Source organism: Melanerpes formicivorus, unplaced genomic scaffold (genome assembly GCF_026170545.1).
Source record: "Melanerpes formicivorus ecotype bairdi unplaced genomic scaffold, bMelFor1.0.p_v2 SCAF_96, whole genome shotgun sequence".
NCBI lineage: Eukaryota > Metazoa > Chordata > Aves > Piciformes > Picidae > Melanerpes > Melanerpes formicivorus.
The window spans coordinates 1683243-1710756 of NW_027142448.1; the positions used below are offsets into that span (position 1 = coordinate 1683243).

Below are 27514 nucleotides of genomic sequence, written 5' to 3' on the forward strand. Positions count from 1 at the left end.
TCCCTGAAGGGAGGTTGTAGCCAGGCGGATGTTGGTCTCTTCTCCCAGGCAGCCAGCACCAGAACAAGAGGACACAGTCTTAGGAGGTTTAGGTTGGATGTTAGGAAGAAGTTCTTCCCAGGGAGAGTGATTGCCCATTGGAATGTGCTGCCTGGGGAGGTGGTGGAGTCACCATCACTGGAGGTGTTCAGGAGGAGACTTGCTGGGGTGCTTGGTGCCATGGGTTAGTTGTTTAGGTGGTGTTGGATTGGTTGATGGGTTGGACACGATGATCTTGAAGGTCTCTTCCAACCTGGTCTATTCTGTTCTATTCACAAAGCAGCCAGAGATGCTTGTTCCATCTTCTACCTGTTCCCACCCTGCCCCAGTAGATGATGGTTTTCTCTATTCCTACTAAAATATGTTGACAGATTGGCATGGGAATACATTGGAATTGTCTCCTTGTCAGGGTATGAGCTGTTCTGTCACTTCTGTGAAAGGCAGAACGGAAACTTAACCATTTGCCTGTGATGCCTTTGATGACCTTGTCAGACTTGCAGGAAATATGTGAACCCATGCTGGTCACTGCCTGTACAGGGCATGTGCTTTGACTTCTTCCTGATACTTTCTATATGGGAATTTAAGAAGTCTGGTGGTTGTTAGAGGACTGTCAGATCTGCTAACCTGAGAAAGATGTGGCTGCTGCCACTCTGTCCCTCTAGGAGCAGCCACAGGTGAGGCTGGGCATGTATTCCCTGCATGCAAAAGCAGGCATGTGTGACACCCATCTAGACACATGGTTGGTCAACACAGAAACACTTGGCACTCAACAGAGATGCAAACAGCACCAGGGTTCATTAGTGGAAAACATGCATATGTGTGGTGGTGATCCCTCCAGGACCTGTGTTTAGATACTGTCTACTGAGTATCTGGCCCCTGGATCCCAGCCAGGACATAGGAGTCCTCAAGGCTACAGTTACACTCCTGGTTTTGCTATAGACCCCTTTGCTCCCAGACATACACAAACAGCCTCCCACTCCTGCCCCCTCTGTGTTGTGGAACCCCAGCAGTTAGCACTGGATCTAGAGTCCATCCAGCAGCAGCCTTCCAGCTGACCTCCAGACCTCAGTCTTGGCCAGGACTGCCAGGACCACCCTGATCCCTCCAGAAGCTAATTCCACCAGATGCTTTATTCCCAGAGACACACATGTACCTGCTTGCCAAGCCACTCTGCTTAGCTAGTAGTTGCTTGAGAGTTGCTGGCAGTTTCTGCCTCACTGCAGTTGCTGGCAGCAGGGATACAGCAGCGTTAAGGCCTGTAGTCCCGCTCCAGGCAGCACACCTCGTCACACATAACTGGCCCATTTTACCTGCTTCTAGTGTCCATTTTTGTTCCCCCTAAATCACCTGGGTTTTAAAGTTCTCCTACCTTTGTTTCCTACAGTAAACCTCCTTTAATAATTCTTGTGTGATCCAAAACTCATAGCATCATAGCATCAGTCAGGGTTGGAAGGGACCACAAGGATCATCTAGTTCCAACCCCCCTGCCATGGGCAGGGACACCCCACACTAGATCAGCCTGGCCACAGCCTCATCCAGCCTGGCCTTAAACACCTCCAGGGATGGGGCCTCAACCACCTCCCTGGACAACCCATTCTTGGGCAGCAAACCCCCTTAGCCTGTAAGGTGACCCTGAGCGCCCCTTCAGTTGCCTTGTCTGGCAGGCATGGTACCTGGGCAGTGGGGCAGATGGCTGTCTCGAGACAACCCTAACAGGACTGCCTTTGTGCTCCTATGTTTTTGTGCAGAAAAGCCTTTGAGGGGAAGATCATTCTCCAGTGATGGCCCTGGGAGTAGCTGCACAAGGTGTCACAGGGGTTCCACCACCTGCCATTACCTCTCTGTACTCCTCTGTGTTTATTGTCACATAACCACACTGTCACCATCTGCAGGAAGGTGAATAAGTAGACACCAGCTTTGGGTAGTAATCATTCCTGTGTCAGAGCAGAAGAAATTGAGTTTATTTTTCCTCAGTCTCTCCCTGTGTGACTCTTCTTCAAGAGTTCTTAGCTATTGGGGTCTCTCTGTGTGGGCTATGACAGTGATTGATGCTTGCATTCGTTCTTCTGCTACTTATCATCGGTGTGTTCATGTCCTGATATGGAGATGATTCATGATGTGATGGATGATGACCTGATAGGCTTGATGAGAACAATTCTAGGTAATTTATTTGTGGGCTACTACTATTTCTGCTGTAACTGGTAAAGTATAAGGTGTTGCAAAGGTGCTCCTTGTCTTAAGATGGTTGGATCGAGCCATTAGTTTCCCTCCAGTATCTCCCTCCGTATCCCCTTTCTACTTTTTTTCCTCTCCACCCTCCAGTCTGATGCAGCTGTTAGAGTTTCATCATGTCCAAACACCACACTCGCCCTCAGCACCGTTTCTGTGCTAAGGGAAATGTAGTTTGTTTTGCATGGGTGTTGCTGTGAGGGGACCTACAGCCAAAGCAGTACTTGCACCTTGGAATGCTGAGAGGCTGAATTCCTCAGTGAGAGGCACGTCAGCTGCAAAAATGAAGAAGGGTGAGATGTGCTGACTTACTGCTAGAAAATGGTTAAACCTTTTTGTTCCTGTGCTCTGCTTTTCAGATGCCTTTGCACTGCACTATCAGTAATTGATCTAACCTGGCTGCCAGCATGGTTGGTCCTTCTGGCAGTTTCAGTGCCATGTCTCTCACTGACTGTCACAGTTGCATCATACATTAGATGGTTTAGCCTGTTACCTGCCAGTAGGAAACCATTGCCCACACTTTGTGTTTTCTGTATTTGTGGCTTCTCTTCAGCTGATTTTCAGATTTGTGTAAATGAGTGTGTTTTAAATCAGTGTTGTGAAGTTGTTCTTGTCCACCATCTTCATGGCTGCCTCATGCCTGTTTTGCATTTAGCTGGGCTTCCCAACAGAGCTCTCACAATGCCCTTGCTCTTTCTGCAATTACAAGGCAGGACTCCTTCTGCAAGCTTAGCAGTATCTCTTAATTCAGTAGCTCCTAATTCAGATCCAAGGGCCAGCTTGGTTCTGGCTGGTTTTGTTGTAAATAATCATGGCTTCATGACTGTCTTGGGTGGATGTTTCTGTTTCATACTTCTGCTCCCTTCAGCAGTCTATGACTTGTTTGCCATATTATTATAGAATAGAATAGACCAGGTTGGAAGAGACCTTCAAGATCATCATGTCCAACCTGTCATCCAGCACCACCCAGCCAACTAACCCATGGCACCAAGCACCCCATCAAATCTCCTCCTGAACACCTCCAATGATGGTGACTCCACCACCTCCCTGGGCAGCACATTCCAATGGGCAATCACTCTCTCTGTGTAGAACTTCTTCCTAACCTCCAGCCTAAACCTGCCCTGGTGCAGCTTGAGACTGTGTCCTCTTGTTCTGGTGCTGATTGCCTGGGAGAAGAGACCAACCTCTGCCTGTCTACAACCTCCCTTCAGGTAGTTGTAGAGAGCAATGAGGTCACCCCTGAGCCTCCTCTTCTCCAGGCTAAGCAACCCCAGCTCCCTCAGCCTCTCCTCACAGGGCTGTGTTCCAAATCCCTCCTCAACTTCGTTTCCCTTCTCTGGACATGCTCCAGCATTTTGATAAGCTCCATTCAGGACTGAATTTTCAGCCCTGCTCCACCTGGTGTTGAACACTTTCAGTTGAAAACTGCACCTGCTATTGCTTGTGTTCACAGTAAGCAATTCTGAAGGTGCATTTTTGCTTTATGTTTCTTGACCTAGAGGTTGTGTTGGAGTTGGCTTTAAACAGTGCATTTAAACTCTGTGAGTGCTAGTCTACAGACAGGTGTTGGAGGCTAATTCCAACCTTGCCTTGGGCTTGGGGAATTAACTTTTCATTCTGTTAACAATGGTTTTTATGGACTTACATCTTACAAGTCTAATCAAGTCCTGTCTGCTTTCCCCTGACACAAATACTCCTGACTAATCCCCAGGTCTGTTTCTTCATTTCCATTATTTATTTGCTTGTTTGCTGCATAAACAATTTTTAATGTTGTTTTCTTCTCCAAGAGCCTGAACTGCTCCTTGGCTGATCCATGTAGCAGCCTCTGTATAGTGGGGTGCATTTGTGCCTGTTCTTGGGAGAACCACTGGTAGTCTGGAAAATCAGCACTGTCTAGTGATGTGTCTGAGGGGTGTGGAGGTGTCATGGGAGAATAGCATGCATGCCTCTGCTATGCTGGCGCAGCAGGGAAGTAGAATAGAATAGAATAGAATAGACTAGACCAGACCAGACCAGACCAGGTTGGAAGAGACCTTCAAGATCATCGAGTCCAACCCATCAACCAATCCAACACCACCTAAACAACTAACCCATGGCACCAAGCACCCCATCAAGTCTCCTCCTGAACACCTCCAGTGATGGTGACTCCACCACCTCCCTGGGCAGCACATTCCAATGGGCAATCACTCTCTCTGTGTAGAACTTCTTCCTAACCTCCAGCCTAAACCTCCCCTGGCACAGCCTGAGACTGTGTCCTCTGGTTCTGGTGGTACTTGCCTGGGAGAAGAGACCAAACTCTGCCTGTCTACAACCTCCCTTCAGGGAGTTGTAGAGAGCAATAAGGTCAGCCCTGAGTCTCCTCTTCTCCAGGCTAAGCAACCCCAGCTCCCTCAGCCTCTCCTCACAGGGCTGTGTTCCAAGCCCCTCAGCAATTTCATTGCCCTTCTCTGGACTCGTTCCAGCAAGTCAACCTCCTTCCTAAACTGAGGGGCCCAGAACTGGACACAGGACTCAAGGTGTGGCCTAACCAGTGCAGTGTACAGGGGCAGAATGACCTCCCTGCTCCTGCTGGCCACACTGTTCCTGATGCAGGCCAGGATGCCCTTGGCCCTCTTGGCTGCCTGGGCACACTGCAGGCTCATGTTCAGCCTACCATCAACCAGCACCCCCAGGTCCATCTCTGCCTGGCTGCTCTCCAGCCACTGTGACCCCAGCCTGTAGCACTGCCTGGGGTTGCTGTGGCCAATGTGCAGAACCTGGCACTTGGATGTGTTCAATCTCCTGCCCTTGGATTCTGCCCATCTGTCCAGCCTGTCCAGGTCCCTCTGCAGAGCCCTTCTGCCTTCTAACTGACCAACATCTGCTCCCAACTTGGTATCATCTGCAAATTTACTGCTGATGGACTGAATGCCCTTATTCAGATCATCAGTAAAGATGTTAAAGAGCACAGGGCCCAGCACTGATCCTTAGGCTTCCCACGTTGTACTGAACTCCTCATTTGTACAGCTGATGGTGAAATTCTTGTCTGTATGGAGGCTATGAGCTGGATCTCCTGTGGAACCCAACTGCATGTGCCTTCCTCCTTGACAAACCTTAGTAGCTGGTAATTGCTTCACTTAAATTGTTGCCTAAACATTCTGAATGATTGTTTCCTGAAAGAGCTGAACAGGCATTCTGGAGAATGTTCTTTTCAAATTCACTTGTCCTCATTTCTTTTCCATGAGTGTACCTTTCAAATATATATATAGACTCTATCAGTTGGAGATTTCTCTCAGTTTAGCTTACACCCTGTCAGCACCCTGATGGAGGGGTTGCACAGATGCTCTGCAGTGCCATTCACAAGGAGAGGAGAAGAAAGAAATGTTGATTTTTGTCCTTGTCACTCACTTAGGAATAGGTCCCTGCAGAAAAAGTCATTGGTGGGGTTTTTGTTTTAAGTAGTCAGAGATTTCAGATGCTCCTCCTGGCTGTGTCTCTTCCCAGCAGAGTTCTGTGTTACAGACCATGGTTTTGTGTGCTGGTTCACATTTCTGCAGCAGGATCTTTCTGATTACAAGCTAGAGCTTGAATTTCTAGCCTCACTGAACCCCCCTCCAAACCTGCTTTCCATGCCAGGCAGACCCATATATTCCAGTGGATTTGTGAGTGTTCAAGATGCATTCTTGGCATTCTTTTCTCACAGGAAAATATCTGTAAATAACTGTGCAAGATTTCTTGCTCTGCTGGGTTTCCTGTCACTCTCAGGGGCTTTAATGCCTGCCTTATTTTGAGGGTTGCCTCTAAGAATAACTGAGGGCATGATGATGGATCAGTGCCATTTGGGGAAAGGAGCAGATGCTGAAATACCCATTTCCTGTCTTGTTTTAAAGGTACACAGTGGTGTTGTATCCTTGTGGAGGTTAAGGGAAATGTTCTACATTTAAAATAGCATTATTGCAGCACTAGTTTCTTTCTTGGTTCCCCACAAGAGTTCTATTAAGGTTTAGAATAGAATAGAATAGGATAGACCAGACCAGGTTGGAAGAGACCTTCAAGATCATTGTGTCCAACCTATCAACCAATCCAACACCACCTAATCAGCTAACCCATGGCACCAAGCACCCCATCAAGTCTCCTCCTGAACACCTCCAGTGATGGTGACTCCACCACCTCTCCAGGCAGCCCATTCCAATGGGCAATCACTCTCTCTGTGTAGAACTTCTTCCTAACCTCCAGCTTAAACCTCCTCTGGTGCAGCTTGAGACTGTGTCCTCTTAGTGCTTGAATCTCATGCAAAAGCTGTTTTTCCTCCCCAAATGTGAAGTTTTCATTTGTGAAAGTTGATGTCAAAAGTTGTTGCATTTGATGTACCATAAACAGTGTCCAGTTTAAGTAGAAAATAGTTGTACATGTTTGTAACCTTGAGATTGTGTTTAAAACTTAGTCTTACTTCTCTATTTTTGTCTCATCCCAAGTTACTCCTCATAGAATAGGTTAGAATAGAATAGGTTAGAATGGAATGGAATAGAATAGAATAGAATGAAATAGAATGGAATGGAGTAGAATGGAATGGAATGGAATGGAATGGAATAGAATAGAATAGAATAGAATAGAATAGAATAGAATAGAATAGAATAGAATAGAATAGAATAGAATAGAATAGAATAGAATAGAATTAACCAGGTTGGAAAAGACCTTTGAGATCATCAAGTACAACCTATCACCCAACACCATCTGATCAACTAAACCATGGCACCAAGTGCCTCACCCAGGCTCTTCCTAAACACCTCCAGTGATGGTGACTCTACCACCTCCCTGGGCAGCACATCCCAATGGCCAATCTCTCTCTCTATGAGGAACTTCTTCCTACCATCCAGCCTAAACCTCCCCTGGCACAGCTTGAGACTGTGTCCTCTTGTTCTGGTGCTGGTTGCCTGGGAGAAGAGACCAACCCCCACCTGGCTACAACCTCGTTCCTTTTGATTTAAAATGGATGAGATAATGAACTCCCTCAGTAGAGCTCTATGTTTTAGGCTAACATTTTCCAACTTCTGCCCTTGAAAGCAGAGATTTGAATACATTTCCTTTTTTTTTTAAATATATATTTGGAGGATTTTTTGACAAGCTTGTGGATAAAGGAGTTTTACAAGCTGACCTTAAATATGCATTTCAGAGCTTTAAGCAAACAAAGGGTGGACCACCGCCAATGCACATTCTGCTTGGGGTTTGAGGTTTCTGTTTTGACCTGAGCAGTTTATAGTTTACATTTTGCGGGTTCATCTCTTTCTTGAAACTCCCAGATCATCTCTTCACTCTCCAGTCTCAAAAACCTCTGAGAAGTGCTAGGTAGTTGATGACAGCACTATCACAGCACAGTATCACAGCATCACCAAGGTTGGAAGAGACCTTGAGGATCATCGAGTCACAGTATCACAGTCTCACAGTATCACTTAGGTTGGAAAGGACCTTGAGGATCATCGAGTCCAACCTATCAACACAGACCCCATGACTAGACCATGGCACCAAGTGCCACGTCCAATCTCCCCTTGAATGCCTCCAGGGTCGATGACTCAACCACCTCCCTGGGCAACCCGTTCCAATGACGAATGACTCGCTCGGTGAAGAACTTCCTCCTCACCTCGAGTCTGAACCTCCCCTGGCGCAGCTTGAGACTGTGTCCCCTTGTTCTGGTGCTGGTTGCCTGGGAGAAGAGGCCAACCCCCTCCTGGCTACAACCACCTTTCAGGTAGTTGTAGAGGGCAATGAGGTCACCCCTGAGCCTCCTCTTCTCCAGGCTAAACAATCCCAGCTCCCTCAGCCTCTCCTCATAGGGCTTGTGTTCAAGGCCTCTCCCCAGCCTTGTTGCCCTTCTCTGGACACACTCAAGTGTTTCAATGTCCTTCTTAAACTGAGGAGCCCAGAACTGGACACAGTACTCAAGGTGCAGCCTAACCAGAGCAGAGTACAGGGGCACTATGACCTCCCTGCTCCTGCTGGCCACACTATTCCTAATGCAGGCCAGGATGCTATTGGCCCTCCTGGCCACCTGGGCACACTGCTGGCTCATATTCAGGTGGCTGTCGATCAGCACACCCAGGTCCCTCTCTGTTTGGGAGCTCTCAGCCACTCCGACCCCAGCCTGTAGCTCTGCATGGGATTGCCGTGGCCAAAGTGCAGCCCCTGGCACTTGGCCTTGTTGAAAGCCATCCCATTGGACTCTGCCCATCTGTCCAGTCGGTCGAGGTCCCTCTGCAGAGCCTTTCTACCCTCTAACTGACTAACATCTGCCCCTAACTTTGTGTCATCTGCAAACTTGCTGATGACTGACTCTACCCCTTCATCCAGATCATCAACGAATATGTTGAAGAGCACAGGGCCCAGCACTGATCCCTGGGGGACACCACTGGTGCCTGGCTGCCAGCTGGATGTGGCACCGTTCACGACCACTCTCTGGGCTCAGCCTCCAGCCAGTTCCTAACCCAGCACAGAGTGTAGTGGTCCAAGGCACGGGCTGACAGCTTAGTCAGCAGTTTGCTGTGGGGGACGGTGTCAAAGGCCTTGCTGAAGTCTAGGTAGACCACATCCACAGGCCTCCCCACATCCACCAGGCGGGTCACCTGATCATAGAAGGAGATCAGGTTGGAGAGGCAGGATCTGCCCTTCCTGAATCCATGTTGGCTGGAAAAAAATATGGAACGCTTCACGAAATTGCGTCCAACCTGTCACCACAGACCTCATGACTAGACCATGGCACCAAGTGCCACATCCAGTCCCCTCTTGAACACCTCCAGGGATAGAATAGAATTAACCAGGTTGGGAAAGACTTTTGAGATCATCAAGTCCAACCTATCATCCAACACCATTTAATCAGCTAAACCATGGCACCAAGTGCCTCATCCAATCCCCTCCTAAACACCTCCAGGGATGGGGACTCCACCACCTCCCTGGGCAGCACATTCCAATGGCTAACAACTGTCTCTGGGAAGAACTTTCTCTTCACCTCCATCCTAAACTTCCCCTGGCACAGCTTGAGACTGTGTCCTCTTGTTCTGGTGCTGGTTGCCTGGGAGAAGAGACCAACCCCTTCCTGGCTACAACCTCCCTTCAGGTATGATGATGAGTATCATCATGGATATTAGCTTAAACCTCTGATGGCTTTTGGAGGCTTTTCAGTGTTGTTAAGGATTGGTATGTGGTGATGGGTGTGGTAAAGTCCTGCGAAAGTAAGACTGCTCAAAACCAACCAATGAACCCAAACCAAAAAAACCAAACAGTGCCCTGCTCCTCCCCACTCCCTCCTTTGCCACCAACAAAAAACCCAAACAAACCAACCAAAAAACCAAACCAAAACAACACTCCCCCAACCCCACCCAACCCCAAAACCAAACCCACCCACACACAAAAGATTCCAAAACAAAACAACAAACAAACAGTGTGGCCAGCAGGAGCAGGGAAGTCATTGTGCCCTGTACTCTGCACTGGTTAGGCCACACCTTGAGTCCTGTGTCCAGTTCTGGGCCCCTCAGTTTAAGAAGGACATTGAGAGACTTGAAGGTGTCCAGAGAAGGGCAACAAGGCTGGGGAGAGGCCTTGAGCACAGCCCTGTGAGGAGAGGCTGAGGGAGCTGGGGTTGCTTAGCCTGGAGAAGAGGAGGCTCAGGGGTGACCTCATTGCTCTCTACAACTACCTGAAGGGAGGTTGTAGCCAGGAAGGGGTTGGTCTCTTCTCCCAGGCAAGCAGCACCAGAACAAGAGGACACAGTCTCAAGCTGTGCCAGGGAAAGTTTAGGCTGGAGGTGAGGAGAAAGTTCTTCACTGAGAGAGTTGTTAGCCATTGGAATGTGCTGCCTAGGGAGGTGGTGGAGTCCCCATCCCTGGAGGTGTTGAAGAGGGGATTGGATGTGGCACTTGGTGCCATGGTTTAGTCATGAGGTCTGTGGTGACAGGTTGGACTTGATGATCTTTGAGGTCTCTTCCAACCTTGGTGATACTGTGATACTGTATTGATTCTAATTGCATAGTACTGGATGGTAGGAGTGTTATAAATATAACAAATCTTCTGCTGGGTAGTCTGTAAGACAGGGCATTTTCCAGAGCTGCCAGGTTTTGTACAGGCTGAATGATGAGAGATCTCTAGGACTGTATAATTTATGCCAAAGGTGCTGCAAGATTGCATAAATTTAAGCCTTTTAGTCTGAACTGCCAAGCTCATACACTAAGATAATTACAGGGTGCTGACAGTGAAGACCCATTTAAGAAAATGAATGACTAAATTTTACTTCAGTCTATTGTTTAAGATCAAATCCTGCTGCTGTATTAAGCTAATGAAAAGAAGAACCCTGCCCAAGAAGATGAGATGCTGTCAAGTCACAGCTGAGAACACTGGAACTGGCAGTGCTTCTCTGTGAGAGAATGTATTGGTTTTACCTTTTCCCAGAATGTCCTTGCATGATGAAACAGTTCATACAAATGTTGGTAGTGAGATCTCTGTGGCTGTAACTTCTGCTGCTGTCTGTGTAAGAGCATGGGCAGCAGTCTGGTCTGAGCTGACTCACTGCTAAACCTGCTGTAATTGGGATTGTTTAGCCTGGAGAAGAGGAGGCTCAGGGGAGACCTCATTGCTCTCCACAACTCCCTGAAGGGAGGTTGTAGTCAGGTGGGGATTGGTCTCTTCTCCCAGGCAAGCAGCAGCAGAACAAGAGGACACAGTCTCAAGCTGTGCCAGGGGAGGTTTAGACTCGAGGTGAGGAGAAAGTTCTTCACTGAGAGAGTAATTGGCCACTGGAATGTGCTGCCCAGGGAGGTGGTGGAGTCCCCATCCCTGGAGGTGTTCAAGAGGGGATTGGATGTGGCACTTGGTGCCATGGTCTAGTCATGAGGTCTGTGGTGACAGGTTGGACTTGATCTTTGAGGTCTCTTCCAACCTTGGTGATACTGTGAGACTGTGAAGAGGGGATTGGATGTGGCTCTTGAAGCCATGGTTGAGTTAGCCATGAGGTGTTGGGTGACAGGTTGGACTTGATGATCTTTGAGGTCTCTTCCAACCTTAGTGATGCTGTGATACTGTAATCATTTAAAATAGTGACTGGGGAGGGGCAGAATAATTGTTTCTGGTGCATGGTGCTCAGAAGTAGCAAATCAATAGGGGTTTGTGTATGCACATAGTACCATAGCAGTATAGCAAATGGCTGGTATTTGGGTTGAAACCAAGAATGTCTGCTTCAGTGTATCCTTTCTGGACACCAGCTTCTCCTCTGTGTCAGCAGGACCTCTGTGAAGGCATCTTTCTGCTGTAGGGAATCTGACTTCTGTTTGACTGAGAGTGAGCTTGTCTTTCCTCTTAATGCATGGGGTTTGTGGGACCTGCAAGGGACACAAGGACTTGGGGAACCACTGAAAAGCTGTACAGAATCTGCCCTAGAGTTGTTTCAGCTGATTTGAGCCCAGAGAGTGGTGGTGAACGGTGCCACATCCAACTGGCAGCCAGGCACTAGTGGTGTCCCCAATGGATCAGGGCTGGGCCCCATCCTGTTCAATATTCAATCAATTGATGATCTGGATGAGGGGATTGAGTCCACCATTAGCTTGCAGATGACACCAAGCTGGGAGCAGGAGTTGATCTGTTAGAGGGCAGAAGGGCTCTGCAGAGGGACCTTGACAGGCTGGACAGATGGGCAAAGTCCAACAGGATGGCATTTAACAAGTCCAAGTGCTGGGGGCTGCACTTTGGCCACAGCAACCCCATGCAGAGCTACAGGCTGGGGACAGAGGTGTACAAATAAAGTACTTCATTTTCTCCCTGCCTTCTGCACTAGTTTAAGAAAGCTTGGAAGATTATTTCCACTTTTCCCCCACTCATAACAACAGAAACTCAGATCTGGCATCAAAAGACTGTTTGGGTAGTGTGAGAGCAGTGGCTTCAGATCTGTCCTGTGACTTTCCTTTGGCAGTAAGCTGTCAGTCCGAGGTGCCTATATTTAATTTCTTTTAAATGTAGTTTCAACACTTCCTGAATTGTGTGAGAAATGTAAGGAGGAAAGAGCCACAATGAAAAGCACACTTAGAACTCTGCTGTATTAGAGGCAGCAAAATAAATAGGTTAAGCAAAATACTTTTTGTAGTGCAGTTTTAAATTGCCAGCTTTATGATCACCTCACTAAAGCTGCAGAGATCTGTTTGGATCTTGTTTGCATTATTAATTTAGTAGCTATCCTCTGGGGGAAAGTGTTCATTTTAGCTGGGAGAAGGGGAAATAGGCAAATGGGTTTTACTGCTTCTCAGCATAGAATGAATGGTCCATGGATTGAGAAATTTCATTTCCATGTGGTTTGCATTACATGAAACCCTCCAAAATCACTGATTTGCTGGTGTAATATTCAATTCAGGATTATGCAAAATCCTATGTGGCTTGGAGTCTGGAAGTGAGGTAAAACAATTCAGACTTCTTACATGGTTACATGAGGCTACGTTAGTGGTGCCAAATGCATTCAGATGAGCATTAGGTCCAGGTACCTCTAGTGTGGTTGAGTGTATTTGTTAGTCACTGTGTTCATTTACAAACATGGGGGGTGTCCCTTTGTGTCAAGGAGGTTTTGTAGAGAGGAAGAAACCAAGCTTGCAGTCAGAGTGGCTGGAGAGCTCCCAAACAGAAAGGGACCTGGGGGTGCTGATTGACAGCCATCTAAACATGAGCCAGCAGTGTGCCCAGGTGGCCAAGAAGGCCAATGGCATCCTGGCCTGCATTAGGAATAGTGTGGCCAGCAGGAGCAGGGAGGTCATAGTGCCCCTGTGCTCTGCATTGGTTAGGCCACACCTTGAGTCCTGTGTCCAGTTCTGGGCTCCTCAGTTTAGGAAGGACATTGAGAGACTTGAAGGTGTCCAGAGAAGGGCAACAAGGCTGGGGAGAGGCCTTGAGCACAGCCCTGTGAGGAGAGGCTGAGGGAGCTGGGGTTGCTTAGCCTGGAGAAGAGGAGACTCAGGGGTGACCTCATTGCTCTCTCCAACTCCCTGAAGGGAGGTTGTAGCCAGGAGGGGGTTGGTCTCTTCTCCCAGGCAAGCAGCACCAGAACAAGAGGACACAGTCTCAAGCTGTGCCAGGGGAAGTTTAGGCTGGAGGTGAGGAGAAAGTTCTTCACAGAGAGAGTCATTGGTCATTGTAATGTGCTGCCCAGGGAGGTGGTGGAGTCCCCATCCCTGGAGGTGTTCAAGAGGGGATTGGATGTGGCACTTGGTGCCATGGTCTAGCCATGAGGTCTGTGGTGACAGGTTGGACTGGATGATCTTTGAGGTCTCTTCCAACCTTGGTGATACTGTGATGTGCTGTCATGAAAAGGAAGTCGTTGTTAAGGCTGGAATGAGAGCAGTAGCTTCCTAGAAAGTACTGCTGCTCTCAAATGTGCTATCCCCCAGCTTTATTCTGCAGCCAACCTGGAATAGTTGCACATGCTTGTTTAATTAAAAATATTTTGATAGCTTGGAAATATTTTACATCTTAGAAGTTGTCATAGCTTTGAATTCTGTAGTGATTCCATCTTACACTTGCAGGTGTATCTGGTTTACATTGGGAGGCAATGTAGTCCTTGGCCATAGCCAGCACAGGTTTATGAGAGGAAAATCCTGCTTAACTAAACTCTTCTTCTGACTGGGTCACCCATCTAGCTGATGTGGCAGGCTTGGATTTCGCTGTCTCTCACAGTATCCTTCTGGATAAACGCCCTGCATACCCTGGGGAGCCACTGGCTGATCAGTTGGGCTCAAATGGCCCAGTGACAGGACAAGGGGCAGTGGGGGGAAGCTGAGGCACAGGAAACAGGAGGAAGAATTATTTCACTGTGAGGGTGATGAGCACTGGAACAGGCTGCCCAGGGGGGTTGTGGAGTCTCCCTCTCTGGAGATATTCAAACCCCATCTGGATGCATTCCTGTGTGACCTGCTCTAGGTGATCCTGCTCTGGCAGGGGGGTTGGACTGGATGAGCCCTCAAGGTCCGTTCCAGCCCCTGACATTCTGTGGTTCTGTGAAAGGGTTCTAATGAATGGGGTTACAGCAGGCTGGTGACCAGTGGGGTTTGGCAGGGCTCAATGTTAGGGCCAGTGCTGTTTAACATCTCTATAAATGATCTGGATGGAGGAATTGAACATACATGAACTTACATTTGAAAGGACCACTAAGCTGGGAGGAGCTGTGGACTCCCTCAAGGCCTTCAAGAAAGATCTGAATAGACCCAAGAGCTGGGTAGTCACCAGCTGTATGAAATTTAGCAAGAGCTACTGCTGGATTCTCTACCTGGGACAGTGTAATCTTAGAATAGAATAGAATAGAATAGAATAGAATAGAATAGAATAGAATAGAATAGAATAGAATAGAATAGAATAGAATAGAATAGAATAGAATAGAATAGAATAGAATAGAATAGAATAGAATAGAATAGAACAGAACAGAATAGACCAGGTTGGAAGAGACCTTCAAGATCATCGTGTCCAACCCATCAACCAATACAACACCACCTAAACAACTAACCCATGGCACCAAGCACCCCATCAAGTCTCCTCCTGAACACCTCCAGTGATGGTGACTCCACCACCTCCCCAGGCAGCACATTCCAATGGGCAATCACTCTCTCTGTATAGAACTTCCTAACCTCCAGCCTAAACCTCCCCTGGTGGAGCCTGAGACTGTGTCCTCTTGTTCTGGTGCTGGTTGCCTGGGAGAAGAGACCAACCTCTGCCTGTATACAACCTCCCTTCAGGTAGTTGTAGAGAGCAAGAAGGTCTCCCCTGAGCCTCCTCTTCTCCAGGCTAAGCAACCACAGCTCCCTCAGCCTCTCCTCATAGGGCTGTGTTCCAAACCCCTCCCCAGCTTTGTTGCCCTTCTCTGGACACCTTCCAGCAAGTCAACCTCCTTCCTAAACTGAGGATCCCAGAACTGGACACAGGACTCAAGGTGTGGCCTAACCAGTGCAGTGTACAGGGGCAGAATGACCTCCCTGCTCCTGCTGGCCACACTGTTCCTGATGCAGGCCAGGATGCCATTGGCCCTCCTGGCTGCCTGGGCACACTGCAGGCTCATGTTCAGCCTACCATTGACCAGCACCCCCAGGTCCCTCTCTGCCTGGCTGTACTCCAGCCACTCATGAGCTTAAGTTTGCAAACAACACTAATCTAGGAGGAGCTGTGGACTCCCTCCAGGGTAGAGGCCTTAAAGAAAGATCTGAATAGACCCAAGAGCTGGGTAGTCACCAGCTGTATGAAATTTAACAAGAGCTACTGCTGGATTCTCTGCCTGGGACAGTGTAATCTTGGTGCTGATCTCCTGCCCGTGCTGACCAGGAACACGACATGAGGCAATGGAATGAAGCTGCATCAGGGAGAATTCAGCTTGAATATTAGGACAAGGTGCCTGACTGAGACTTGGATTTGATAATCCTTGTGGGTCCCTTCCAATCTGAGCTATCTTATGATTCATTCTGTTACTATGGTGTTTTACTATGTGTTGAAAATTACATGGCACTCATTTAAAAGGCAGCAACTACCCCCAAGTTGTTCACAGCATTGTAAAGAATGTGCTGGAGCACAATTTTTAGCTGTTGTGGGAGACTGGGGGAGAGGCTGGATTTCCAGCAAGGTTTCAGTAGCAGACTGCAAAAGACACTTGCAGCAAGCAATCTCTGCATTGCCATGTTCAGCAGAATCCCATGAAGTAAGGTATCCATCAAATTAAAACCTGAAGGCTGTTGCCACCTGACAGCTTTCTGGTGGGCTGTGTGAAACGAGTTACCCTCCAGGCCTGAGCCAGTAGCGGCTTCTGGTAGAGATGCAGCTTCTCTGCTTCGTCCCTGTTTGCAGTGCCAGCAGAGCTGCTAAGGTAGAAGGAGACCCAGGAGACTGAATTCCTTTGAGCTTACATGTACAAAAAGCTGCCTGTGTGTGTTTCAGAGCAGACTGTGAAGGAGAGCTGGGCTCCAAGTAGACTTTCTGCAAACACAATACTGGTTTTGTACAATAAGATGTTACAAAAGCAAACATAGTAAAAGCAGTTGTGGGAATCAGCTCTCCTGGTTTTATGTTCTAAGGAGGAGACTGAAAGAACATGGGTTGGACACGATGATCTTGAAGGTCTCTTCCAACCTGGTTTGGTTTATTCTAATAAAGGTTTATTCTAACATTCCTGAGGCTGCAGAAGTTAAGCACTGGTGAGACCCCACCTGGAGTACTGTGTCCAGTTCTGGAGCCCCTATTGCAAGAGGGATCTGGAGGTGCTGGAAGGTGTCCAGAGAAGGGCCAGGAGGATGAGCAGAGGGCTGGAGCACCTCTCCTGTGAGGACAGACTGAAGGAGTTGGGGCTGTTCAGTCTGCAGAAGAGAAGGCTCCCAGGTGACCTCATTGTGGCCTTCCAGTATCTGAAGGGGGCTACAGGAAGGCTGGGGAGGGACTGCTCAGGATCTCAGGGAGTGATAGGACTAGGGGGAATGGAATGAAGCTGGAGGTGGGGAGATTCAGGCTAGATGTGAGGAGGAGGTTCTTCCCCATGAGAGTGGTGAGACCCTGGAATGGGTTGTCCAGGGAGGTGGTTGAGGCCCTGTCCCTGGAGGTGTTTAAGGCCAGGCTGGCTGAGGCTGTGGCCAGGCTGATGTAGTGTGGGGTGTCCCTGCCCATGGCAGGGGGGTTGGAACTGGATGATCCTTGTGGTCCCTTCCAGCCCTGACTGATACTATGATACAAGAAGTAAGAAGCAAAAGCAGCTCACCATGGTTGGTCTAAAATGGGGGTAAGGACAGCCTTGCCATGGACTGAAGAAGGTACAGAACCTCCAGCCTTGGAGGCTTTTAGGTGCATGTGTTGCACAAGCTGCTCAGGTGAAGAGTATCACCCTGGACAGTGAGTAGGTATTTCTGCAAGTTTTCTGAGGTCTGGCAGCTCAGAGCTGTGGGAGGTAGTGCTTCTCTTTCTGCACTGCTCTCCTGGGGAGCAGTTCCAGGACATCTCTACTGTCTCCCAGCTGTGAGTGTGGCATACAGCATATGTCAGAGCTGGAACTGGGGCACTGCTTCCTGTTGAGTGGATATCCATTCTGCTTTTGCACAGAAGACTATGCTAAGGTTGTTGAGCCCTGCTTGGCTGTGAGTGATTCTGTGAAGGTATGGCAACAAGGGGATGAAGGTATGACTTCATCTGGATGTAATGTGATGACACTTTTCAGCTCCCTGAGGTACCACCCCACTGTCAAAAGCAGTGTACTGCATTGTACAGCCAGGACACATCTGGTTTGCTTTTTACTGATTAATTGTAGTTAATTTCAACAGTGTGTGCTGTGTAAACCCTGCTCTGAACACAGCCTGCAGTGACCTTGTTGTATTGATACAGCAGTTAACATTTTCAGAGCACTTGTTTGAGGGAAAGAGGAAGGTTGCCTTTTCTCCAGTGTAATGCATGGGAGTTTGGCACCATGAGGTTCAGAAAACTTTCTGCCTGCCTAGTTTTAGACTCTTTTTTTTCCCCCCAGGACACTTGGTGTTGAATAACAGCCCATGTGACAGTGCAGGTCCCACTGTAATTGTAAGTGCTTAGCCATTTGACTTGCAGAGTGACCTTGGTCTCAAGTAACACAACTAAGAAAGAAGGAATGTGATTAGTAGGGTCATGGCTATGTGGGGAATTCTGCTATGCATTGCAAAAAACCTCTGTGGAAAATGTAAGGATCATGTTGGGTTTCAAGGAGAGGAGTTGGCTGTGGAGCCCCAGCCCTCTTCCTTGCAGGAACTGTATCCTACCATGGTACATGGGTAGGTTGTACATGCTGCTACTTTCTCCTCAGAGGAAGCTACTCAAGGGCTGGGGGAGCCACTTTATTTTCATGGAGAAAATAAGCCTGTGATTGCATGACTGTAGCTGCAGTGGGCTGGGAGTGGTGGCTCCCAGTGTTTAGAGTGAGTGAATTTTCAGTTGGAATGCCCTTTAGTTGTGGATCTCAGCATATGATTTCCTGGGGCCTAGAAAAGCAAAGATTAATCACTCTCAACTTTTCCACAGGTGTCGTGGTGCTGTTGTGGATTGTAGGCAAGCAGTTCCACAGTCCCAGTACTCATCTCTGCCTTTTCTGATTATGGGCTCTATAACATTGGTGTTTGCTGAGGGGCTGTCCTCTGTGTTGGTTCTTTCTCCTTTGGGCTTGGCAGCTGTTAGCTGTGCAGCAGGATATTTATAAGCAAGCTGCACTCTGATAAGGAGCTAGCTCTTCCTTGGAGACATTGACTTAGAGGAAGCCAAGAGACTCAGTAAGTTTCTTGCATTATGTTTCTATTTCAGCACTGGGCACAGGTGGAACAGCTTGTAAAGATCTGTGTGCCTTCAGAGGGATCTGTGCAAGCTTATAGAAGAAAGAAGTCATCCATCTCAAGTGAGAGAGGTGTGTTAATATCTCACAGAGAGTTCTGATGTCTTCTCTCTATACAAAGGTTATCTGTCTAAGAATGACAGAAGTAGTTCACAGAAACGTTCTGGTGCCTCCTATCTATGCAAAGGTTATCTCTCTAATCCTGCCCTCCTTAAAGCCCATCCACCCCCCTCCTGCATGCCAGCTAACAATGAGGAGTTCCTTATCAGCTCTCTTACTCTGTTCAACTCCATAAGAATTTAGAAAGGAATTTTCTGCTCATCAGAAGCTTCCTTTCCCTCACAGAGAAGTTAGTCTCCACTATCAAGTTTCAGTGGTGGCCTCAGCATCTGTGATTTGATTTTAATCACCTTCTCCTGTGTCATTTTCCTGTCTCTGTGCTCCGCAGATTTTCCATCTCTGTGTTCATTTGTTGCCAGTCTGTGCCAGTGGTGTCTCTGAGGGCCTGTAGTGTGAGCAGCTCATGAGCTTGAGAACTCCTGCTGTGTAGTCTTTGACAAACCACTATCTTAGATGGAAAGCAGACATGCAGGACCATGTCCCCCTCCTTGGGAGACAAGGCACATTTATAAATCTAAATAAATCTCCTGCTCTTTTCCCCCCTGCAGCTGTAGCTTGCTGGTGGTGTTGGGTTTGGCAGTTATGAAGGAGTTAGCATCTCTCCACTTGCCATGTTTCCTCAGCTAATCTGACCAGGAAATACTTCTTTCTTTGGTCTTCTTTTTCCCACCCCTTTCCTTTTCTTCTGCCTTTTTTTTCCCCCCCTGCAAACACTCTTGCCTAAGCTGTCATTGTGTGTGAGGGTATGGTGACATTGTTTTGAATGTCCCTTCTTGTTCATGAGTTATGTGTTCCTTCTGACTCTCCTCAGAGTCTAAGGACAACTTGTTAGAATAGAATAGAATAGAATAGACCAGACCAGACCAGACCAGGTTGGAAGAGACCTTCAAGATCATCGTGTCAAACCTATCATCCAACACCACCCAACCAACTAACCCATGGCACCAAGCACCCCATCAAGTCTCCTCCTGAACACCTCCAGTGATGGTGACTCCACTACCTCCCCAGGCAGCCCATTCCAATGGGCAATCACTCTCTCTGTGTAGAACTTCTTCCTAACATCCAACCTAAACCTCCCCTGGCACAGCCTGAGACTGTGTCCTCTTGTTGTCCACTCTGTTGAGTGCTTCTGCTGTCTCAAGGTGCTTTCCCTAGTACTAGCTCCTTAATAAATCAGGTAGCCTATAATTGGAAGTTATTTGCTTAATTTCCTTCATAGTGGTGTTCACCTGAACTTGTGCTCAAGCAAAAGCATGAGCAAGAGTATATGGAGAAAGTGACAATTGTTCACTGGTGATCTAACACAGTCCCTGTCTCAATTAGAGTTGAGCATTGTAGGCTTCAAGTGTGAGAGATCACAGTATCACAGTATAACTAATGCTGGAAGAGACCTCGAGGATCATCGAGTCCAACCTGTCACCACAGACCTCATGACTAGACCATGGCACCAAGTGCCACATCCAATCCCCTCTTCAACACCTCCACGGTCAATGACTCCACCACCTCCCTGGGCAGCACATTCCAAATGCCTACCAACTTGCTCGGTGAAGAACTTTCTCCTCACCTCCAGCCTAAACTTCCCCTGGCACAGCTTGAGACTGTGTCCTCTTGTTCTGGTGCTGGTTGCCTGGGAGAAGAGACCAACCCCTTCCTGGCTACAACCTCCCTTCAGGTAGTTGTAGAGGGCAATGAGGTCTCCCCTGAGCCTCCTCTTCTCCAGGCTAAGCAACCCCAGCTCCCTCAGCCTCTCCTCACAGGGCTGTGCTCAAGGCCTCTCCCCAGCCTTGTTGCCCTTCTCTGGACACCTTCAAGTCTCTCAATGTCCTTCTTAAACTGAGGGGCCCAGAACTGGACACAGGACTCAAGGTGTGGCCTAACCAGTGCAGAGTACAGGGCACAATGACTTCCCTGCTCCTGCTGGCCACACTGTTCCTGATGCAGGCCAGGATGCCATTGGCCCTCTTGGCCACCTGGGCACACTGCTGGCTCATGTTTAGGCAGCTGTCAATCAGCACCCCCAGGTCTCTCTCTCTTTGGCAGCTCTCAGCCACTCTGACCCCAGCCTGTAGCTCTGCCTGGGGTTGCTGTGGCCAAAGTGCAGCCCCTGGCACTTGGACTTGTTGAATGCCATCCTGTTGGACTCTGCCCATCTGTCCAGTTGGTCGAGGTCCCTCTGCAGAGCCCTTCTGTCCTCTAACTGACCAACATCTGCTCCTAACTTGGTGTCATCTGCAAACTTGCTGATGACTGACTCCATCCCCTCATCCAGATCATCAATGAAGATGTTAAAGAGGATGGGGCCCAGCACTGATCCCTGGGGCACGCCACTGGTGCCTGGCTGCCAGCTGGCTGTGGCACCATTCACCACCACTCTCTGGGCTCAGCCTCCAGCCAGTTCCTAACCCAGCTCAGAGTGCTGCTGTCCAAGCCAGGGGCTGACAGCTTAGCCAGCAGTTTGCTGTGGGGGATGGTGTCAAAGGCCTTGCTGAAGTCCAGGCAGACCACATCCACATCATTTCAGCTGATGTGAGCAGCAGGCCTGGAAGTGTCTGTGAGCAGCATGAATCCCATTTTCTGCAGGGGAATTGAAAGATGTGGTTCTGTGGTCAGTAGGGTGGGAGATATGGAATGAAGATCTATCAGTGTTCCTAGAATGTGTGCCTAGCCTCAAGGTTCATCACTCATTCAGGATGTGACCTTCAAAACAGTTACTGCAACACAGGAGTTTAGCACTGAGTGTGCAGAGTTTGGTTTGCTTTGGTTTTGTGGAAGGGCCATAGGCAGGAGTAGGTTTTGTAAGCTCTGTTAGTTCTCCTGCAGCACCTCCAGACCCATGAATTCTGCTACTGTGTGTTGAGACACCAAGCCCTCCATGTGAAAGAGCCAGAGCACTGAAGTGCTGCTGAAAGGAAGGGCTCTGAGCTCCCTTAAGAGCTGAGGCCAAGACAGGAACTTTAATGCTAAGATCCCTTCTGTCTTGAGGAATGCCTTAACTTCTCCACTGTAGCTTTGGTTTTAGTAGTTTTATCTGTGGGTTTTTCCTGGTGTTTTATATGCAGAGTCAGTCAAGGGCTGGGAAGTGCTTTCCAGCTGCTGCTGTAAAACTTCAGGATCTGCCTTACTGTTTCTTTCTCTCAGACTTAGGTGCTGCTTTGTTCCACCACCACCCCCAGCTAGAGCCCCCCCACCCTCTGCTGTTCCGCTGCTAGCTCAGGATGCGGGGTTCCTGGTGCTTTGATACGCTTGGTCTTATGCTTTCTATTTGAGCTGAGCTCCCTGTCATGAGATAGTTACACACTGCATTCCTATGCTGAAAATAGATGCTTTCTGCATAACCTGTTTCCTTATACCCTGTAGTATCTAAAGCCTCTGCTAAAGCACTGTCTCTGCTACCCTAGATGGAGCAGCACTGCAGTCATCAGAAGCTGAGGAAGGTGCCAGGCTGGCTGTAAAATCTGACTGAGTTTCTATGTGTTGGAAGCCCAGAGTGGCTGTTGGCTGTGAGATACCTTCACTGTGCTGTTATTTAAGCTAACAGAAAGAGCTTGTGTTGTTGTTACTAGATACAGCCATAGGGAAAAACCCAAACCTGCCTGGTGCCCAGAATGACACAGGCATGCATAGGCTCTTGACTCTTGCCTGTGCCCTTGGTAGGAAGGCATTCAGAATGTGCTGCTGGGGATTCTGCCAAAAGATGTCTTCTCAAGAACCCAGCAGCAAAACTGAAATGTTGCTCAGAATGTATTCTGATGGTCCTCAGCTGTCTGTCTAACTGCTGCTTTCCTCCTCATCAGGAAAAAAGGGATGGAAAGGGTTAATTAAAGAAGTTACTCTTCATTTCAGGATCCTATAATGCCAGGCAAGGACTGCCTTGTAAACCCACATTCCTGTAGGGCTGAATTAATTTTTGCCTGTAACCCTGTCAGCTGTGGGTTTTGCTTGTGATTTATGTGAACTGGAGCTGACTGGGAAAATCACATTTCTCACATGGGTATCTGCTTCCCAGCTTTAAAATAGCACTTCCTTTGTTTTGGGGGATTCCAGCTCTTTGCTGTTAAGACAGCTTCAAGTGACAGGATCCAGTTGTTGAAAGAGGCACTTCTTGGCCTAAATTCAGCTTCCCTCTGCTGCCAGATGTTTCCTGTGTGAGCTTTGGCAGTTTAGTAGGCATCTCTTAGCTATCCATGAAATGGGATAATATGCATGTCCTACTGCACAAGCATATCCAGAGGGTGCATCCTCATTTAGGCTGTGGTTGCACAGCTTTTGAAGCTGAACCTTGAGTTAGGATCCTGAACATGCTTTCCTCTTTGTGCTTGTACCTTGGGGAGCTGCCCTGGCCAGGCTGAAGGTGGTTTTTTCAGAGGGTTAGTGTGTGGGCACCTCAGCTTCCTGAAAAGTCTCATTGAATTGGTATGAGTGCCTGCATGTGGGAAGGGCACCACAGTATCACAGTATCACACAGTATCACTTAGGCTGAAAAGGACCTCGAGGATCATCGAGTCCAACCTATCAACACAGACCCCATGACTAGACCATGGCACCAAGTGCCACATCCAATCCCCTCTTGAACGCCTCCAGGGTCGATGACTCAACCACCTCCCTGGGCAACCCGTTCCAATGACGAATGACTCGCTCGGTGAAGAACTTCCTCCTCACCTCGAGTCTGAACCTCCCCTGGCGCAGCTTGAGACTGTGTCCTCTTGTTCTGGTGCTGCTTGCCTGGGAGAAGAGGCCAACCCCTTCCTGGCTACAACCACCCTTCAGGTAGTTGTAGAGGGCAATGAGGTCACCCCTGAGCCTCCTCTTCTCCAGGCTAAACAATCCCAGCTCCCTCAGCCTCTCCTCATAGGGCTTGTGTTCAAGGCCTCTCCCCAGCCTTGTTGCCCTTCTCTGGACACCTTCAAGTCTCTCAATGTCCTTCTTAAACTGAGGGGCCCAGAACTGGACACAGGACTCAAGGTGTGGCCTAACCAGTGCAGAGTACAGGGGCACTGTGACCTCCCTGCTCCTGCTGGCCACACTATTCCTAATGCAGGCCAGGATGCCATTGGCCCTCTTGGCCACCTGGGCACACTGCTGGCTCATATTCAGGTGGCTGTCAATCAGCACCCCCAGGTCCCTCTCTGCCTGGGAGCTCTCAGCCACTCTGACCCCAGCCTGTAGCTCTGCATGGGATTGCCGTAGCCAAAGTGCAGCACCTGGCACTTGGACTTGTTGAATGCCATCCCGTTGGACTCTGCCCATCTGTCCAGTCGGTCGAGGTCCCTCTGCAGAGCCTTTCTACCCTCTAACTGACCAACATCTGCCCCCAACTTGGTGTCATCTGCAAACTTGCTGATGACTGACTCTACCCCTTCATCCAGATCATCGATGAATATGTTGAAGAGGACAGGGCCCAGCACTGATCCCTGGGGGTCACCACTAGTGACTGGCCTCCAGCTGGATGTGGCACCGTTCACTACCACTCTCTGGGCCCGGGAGGAGACCAGAGAAACTAAGGGGTTTGGATTTGCAGTGTCTTTGAGTTGCCAAAACCCTGCAGTCTAGAAAGAGACCACAGTGGTAGCAATGAAATGATGCCATGGGGTAAACAGCCATGTACAGACCAGTAAAAAGACACTTGTCTTGGTATGTGGGTCCCACCAGATGGAAAGCTGGTGCAGAATAGTTTTCTTAAAGTAAAACTCTTAGAGTGCCCTTCATGCATTCTTTAAGCACGCTGGGAGGTTTTGTAGGACTCAGTGCCTGAGCCCCTTTCCTAAAAGTACTAAAAGTGAAGAAAATCAAACTAACATTGTTACACCTTGTGGGGGTTTGTGGGGTGGTCACAGAGCTGTGTATCACTTGGTTTGCTTCTTGGTATCAAAGATTTCCCCTCTCAGCTGTCAGACCCTGTATTTGATGTTTCCCCTGGAGCTAGAGCCCAGCATTCTACCTGGCTCCACGAACAGCTGGCCTCCTTGGAGAAGGGCAGCTCCTTAACCTTGTGACTTGTGTACTGTGTGTGACTTTGTCTCCTAACAGCCCTCAGCTATTTGCAAAGGAGCTTTCCTTTCTTAAAACAGAAGTAATGCTCTTTTCCTACGGTTTGCCTTTTCAGCTCTCTGTTGAAGCTACTTTGTGCATGCAGTAAATACCCTGAGAGTAAAAATCAGCAGTCTGTGTTACTCCTAAACTGCAAGAGAACTCTTTTGCATTCACTAGGCTATCTCTGTTAGTGCAGAATGCAAAGCAGTGACTGATCCTACCATGGATGCCTGAGCTGAAATTTCAAACTGGAAACCCTGCATTGCTTCTTCCCCTTCAGAGCCCCCTGCCCAGCACTGCCTCAGTTGCCGTTTGCTGTTTCCACAGGAGCCGTTAGCCTTCTTTGTCTCTTGGGTTGTGACAGAGTGTGCACATGGGAAAATGCCCAGAGCAGCTTCACTCATTTCTCTTTCTCACATTCCATGTTTCCTGCAAGATGCCCACTGTTGGGAAATGTCCCTCTGAACCCAACACAGCAGCACAGAAAGTGTTTAGAAGCTCAGCCAAGGTGGAGCTGGCTGAACTTTAAGCATCCTGTCGTAGTTTGGGCTGGGTGCCCTCTGCTACAGGGCTGTTTCCTGTGTCCAGAAGTCCAGCCAGTGGGTGGACACAGGAAATTGTGTATTTCTACCATAATTCCTGCACCACTATAAATTATACAGCAGGGTCTGGCACTTCCTCTTTCCTTCCTCCCCGACACCTGGTAACTGGGGGAGAGATCTCCCAGCCATGGGCCTGGTTCAGCCCAAGGCCACGGGGGGATGGGCAGTCTCAGATCTGGCCAGCTGAGACTAGCCTAGCAGTGGGGGGGGGGGGGGAGGAGGAGCCCTGGGGGTTTGGGTGCACCCTCAGGTGGGGATGGGATCTCTCTGGGTCTGTTTGGGGTCTCTCTTGTCACTGTGTCTCTAGCTCTCTGCACGCTCTCACTGTTCTCTATTTCAACTTTCCATCACTTTTGCAATCTGTTTGTCTGCCCGTGGTGGGGAGGGGGTCTGCCCCAACCCATTACACATCCACATGAGAAGTTTCTCCTTTTTGCATTTATTTATGGCTTCCTGGCTTTCTGAACTATGAATCTTCTGAAGTGGTGCACCTGCCTGCTCCTGCCTGCCCTGTCCTTTCCCCCCTGGCTGCTGTCCCCCATGACAGCAGTGATGGTACCCACAGAACCACAGAATCACCAAGGTTGGAAGAGACCTCAAGGATCATCAAGTCCAACCTGTCACCACAGACCTCATGACTAGACCATGGCACCAAGTGCCACATCCAATCCCCTCTTGAACACCTCCAGGGATGGGGACTCCACCACCTCCCTGGGCAGCACATTCCAATAGCTAACAACTCTCTCTGAGAAGAACTTTCTCCTCACCTCCAGCCTGGCCCAGACAGTATTTTTTCTTGCGTTGTATGTATTTGTGTTTCTAGGAGATCCCAGGTCTGAGTTCCCATCTCTCTTCTCTTACCTGGCCTGGTTGTTAAAGCTCATCCCTCTGTTGCTCTGCTTGATAGCTGGTACCACCTTTGAGACCTACACACCACCTTTTCCTCACTGCATTCTGATGATCCTGGCTGCAGCTTCCTTGTCCTCCATTTCTCTACAACCAGGACACAAATCTGAGATGCTGGTCAAATGTCTTCTCCTCCATGCTTTAGCTGCTGCAGTAAATGCCTTTCCACTCTGCTCAGCTGTTGCTTGCTTGATTGATTGAGGAAAAGCCTTTTGTTTAGTGAAGAGCCTTCAGAGGCTTGCCTAGGCCAAGTGCAAATTGTGTAGTTTGGTTTATTGACCACCAGCCTCCCTGAGTGTATCAGTGCAAAGATGGAATTTTCAGTGTGATTAGAAATCCATTGCACAGGGTCCAAGAGCAATTGATATTGAAAATGACCACTATGGAAAGCCTGGTAAAGTGAGCTAGAGAAACTGCAGTCAGAGCATTCTCACAGCAGTGGGGAAGTGATTATTTCTGTCTGCTATGGCTCGGTACTCGTGGGGCTGCATCAGGAATTCTGGGCCTCCTGTAGGCCTCCTAGTACAAATGAGAGGCTGATGAGCAAATGCAGTCAAGGACCACAAGCTGATTTTTAAGGGTCTGGAGCACATGCTGTTTGCAAGGCTAAGGCAGCTGTGCTCATTTGGCTTGAGGAACAGGCTGACTTAGGGAGTCGTCTCCTACCTGGAGGGAGTGGTAGAAAGGACATAGAGATGCACAAGGACAAGAGGCAGTGATCACAGCTGGTGGCTGAGTGAGTCCCAAATGGTGGTGAGCAAAAAAATTCTTCCCTGGGAGTGCTGCTGTGGGAAGAGGTTACTCTAACAAGCTGTAGAATCACCAACCTTTGAACTTTCCATATTCAGCTGGGTAAGGTGTTAAATAATATGATATGGCATTAAGTGAGTCTTACTTTGACCTTGGAGTTGGACTAGGTAACCTGAACATGTCCCTTCCAACATGAATTACTTTGTGGGGCCAAACAGTATTGCTCAGTGCTGTCTTGTAGGAGACCTTTCTTCTAGTTTTAGAGAGTGCTTAAAGGAATAGGTGAGAAAGAGGTTGATTTGTTTTTCTTCTGTACACCTGGACTGAGCCTGTGTTTAGTAAGAGTTTGGGGCTTTTGCAGTGTGACTACTGTGAGGATTGGTTTTGTGAGATGGTAGCTAAAATGAACTGGTGACAAAATTAATAGATGAGGGGCGAGCAACTGATGTCATTTACCTGGACCTGAGCAAAGCCTTCCACACTGTCCCGCACCACATCCTGGTCTCCAAACTGGTGACACATGGGTGTG

General features: G+C 48.6%; 1 protein-coding gene across 5 annotated transcripts in view; it reads left to right on the forward strand.

Annotated features, from left to right (window-relative positions):
- TSPAN9 (tetraspanin 9) overlaps positions 1-27514 on the forward strand; it is a 224063-nt gene that overhangs the window by 47679 nt on the left and 148870 nt on the right. The window contains exon 2 of one of the 5 annotated variants that reach the window (XM_068166085.1): positions 18550-18649. The exons of the other annotated variants lie outside the window; for them this stretch is intronic. The gene's annotated coding sequence lies outside the window, so the exon portion shown is untranslated. The remainder of the gene's footprint in view (positions 1-18549; positions 18650-27514) is intronic. 5 annotated transcript variants of the gene reach the window in all.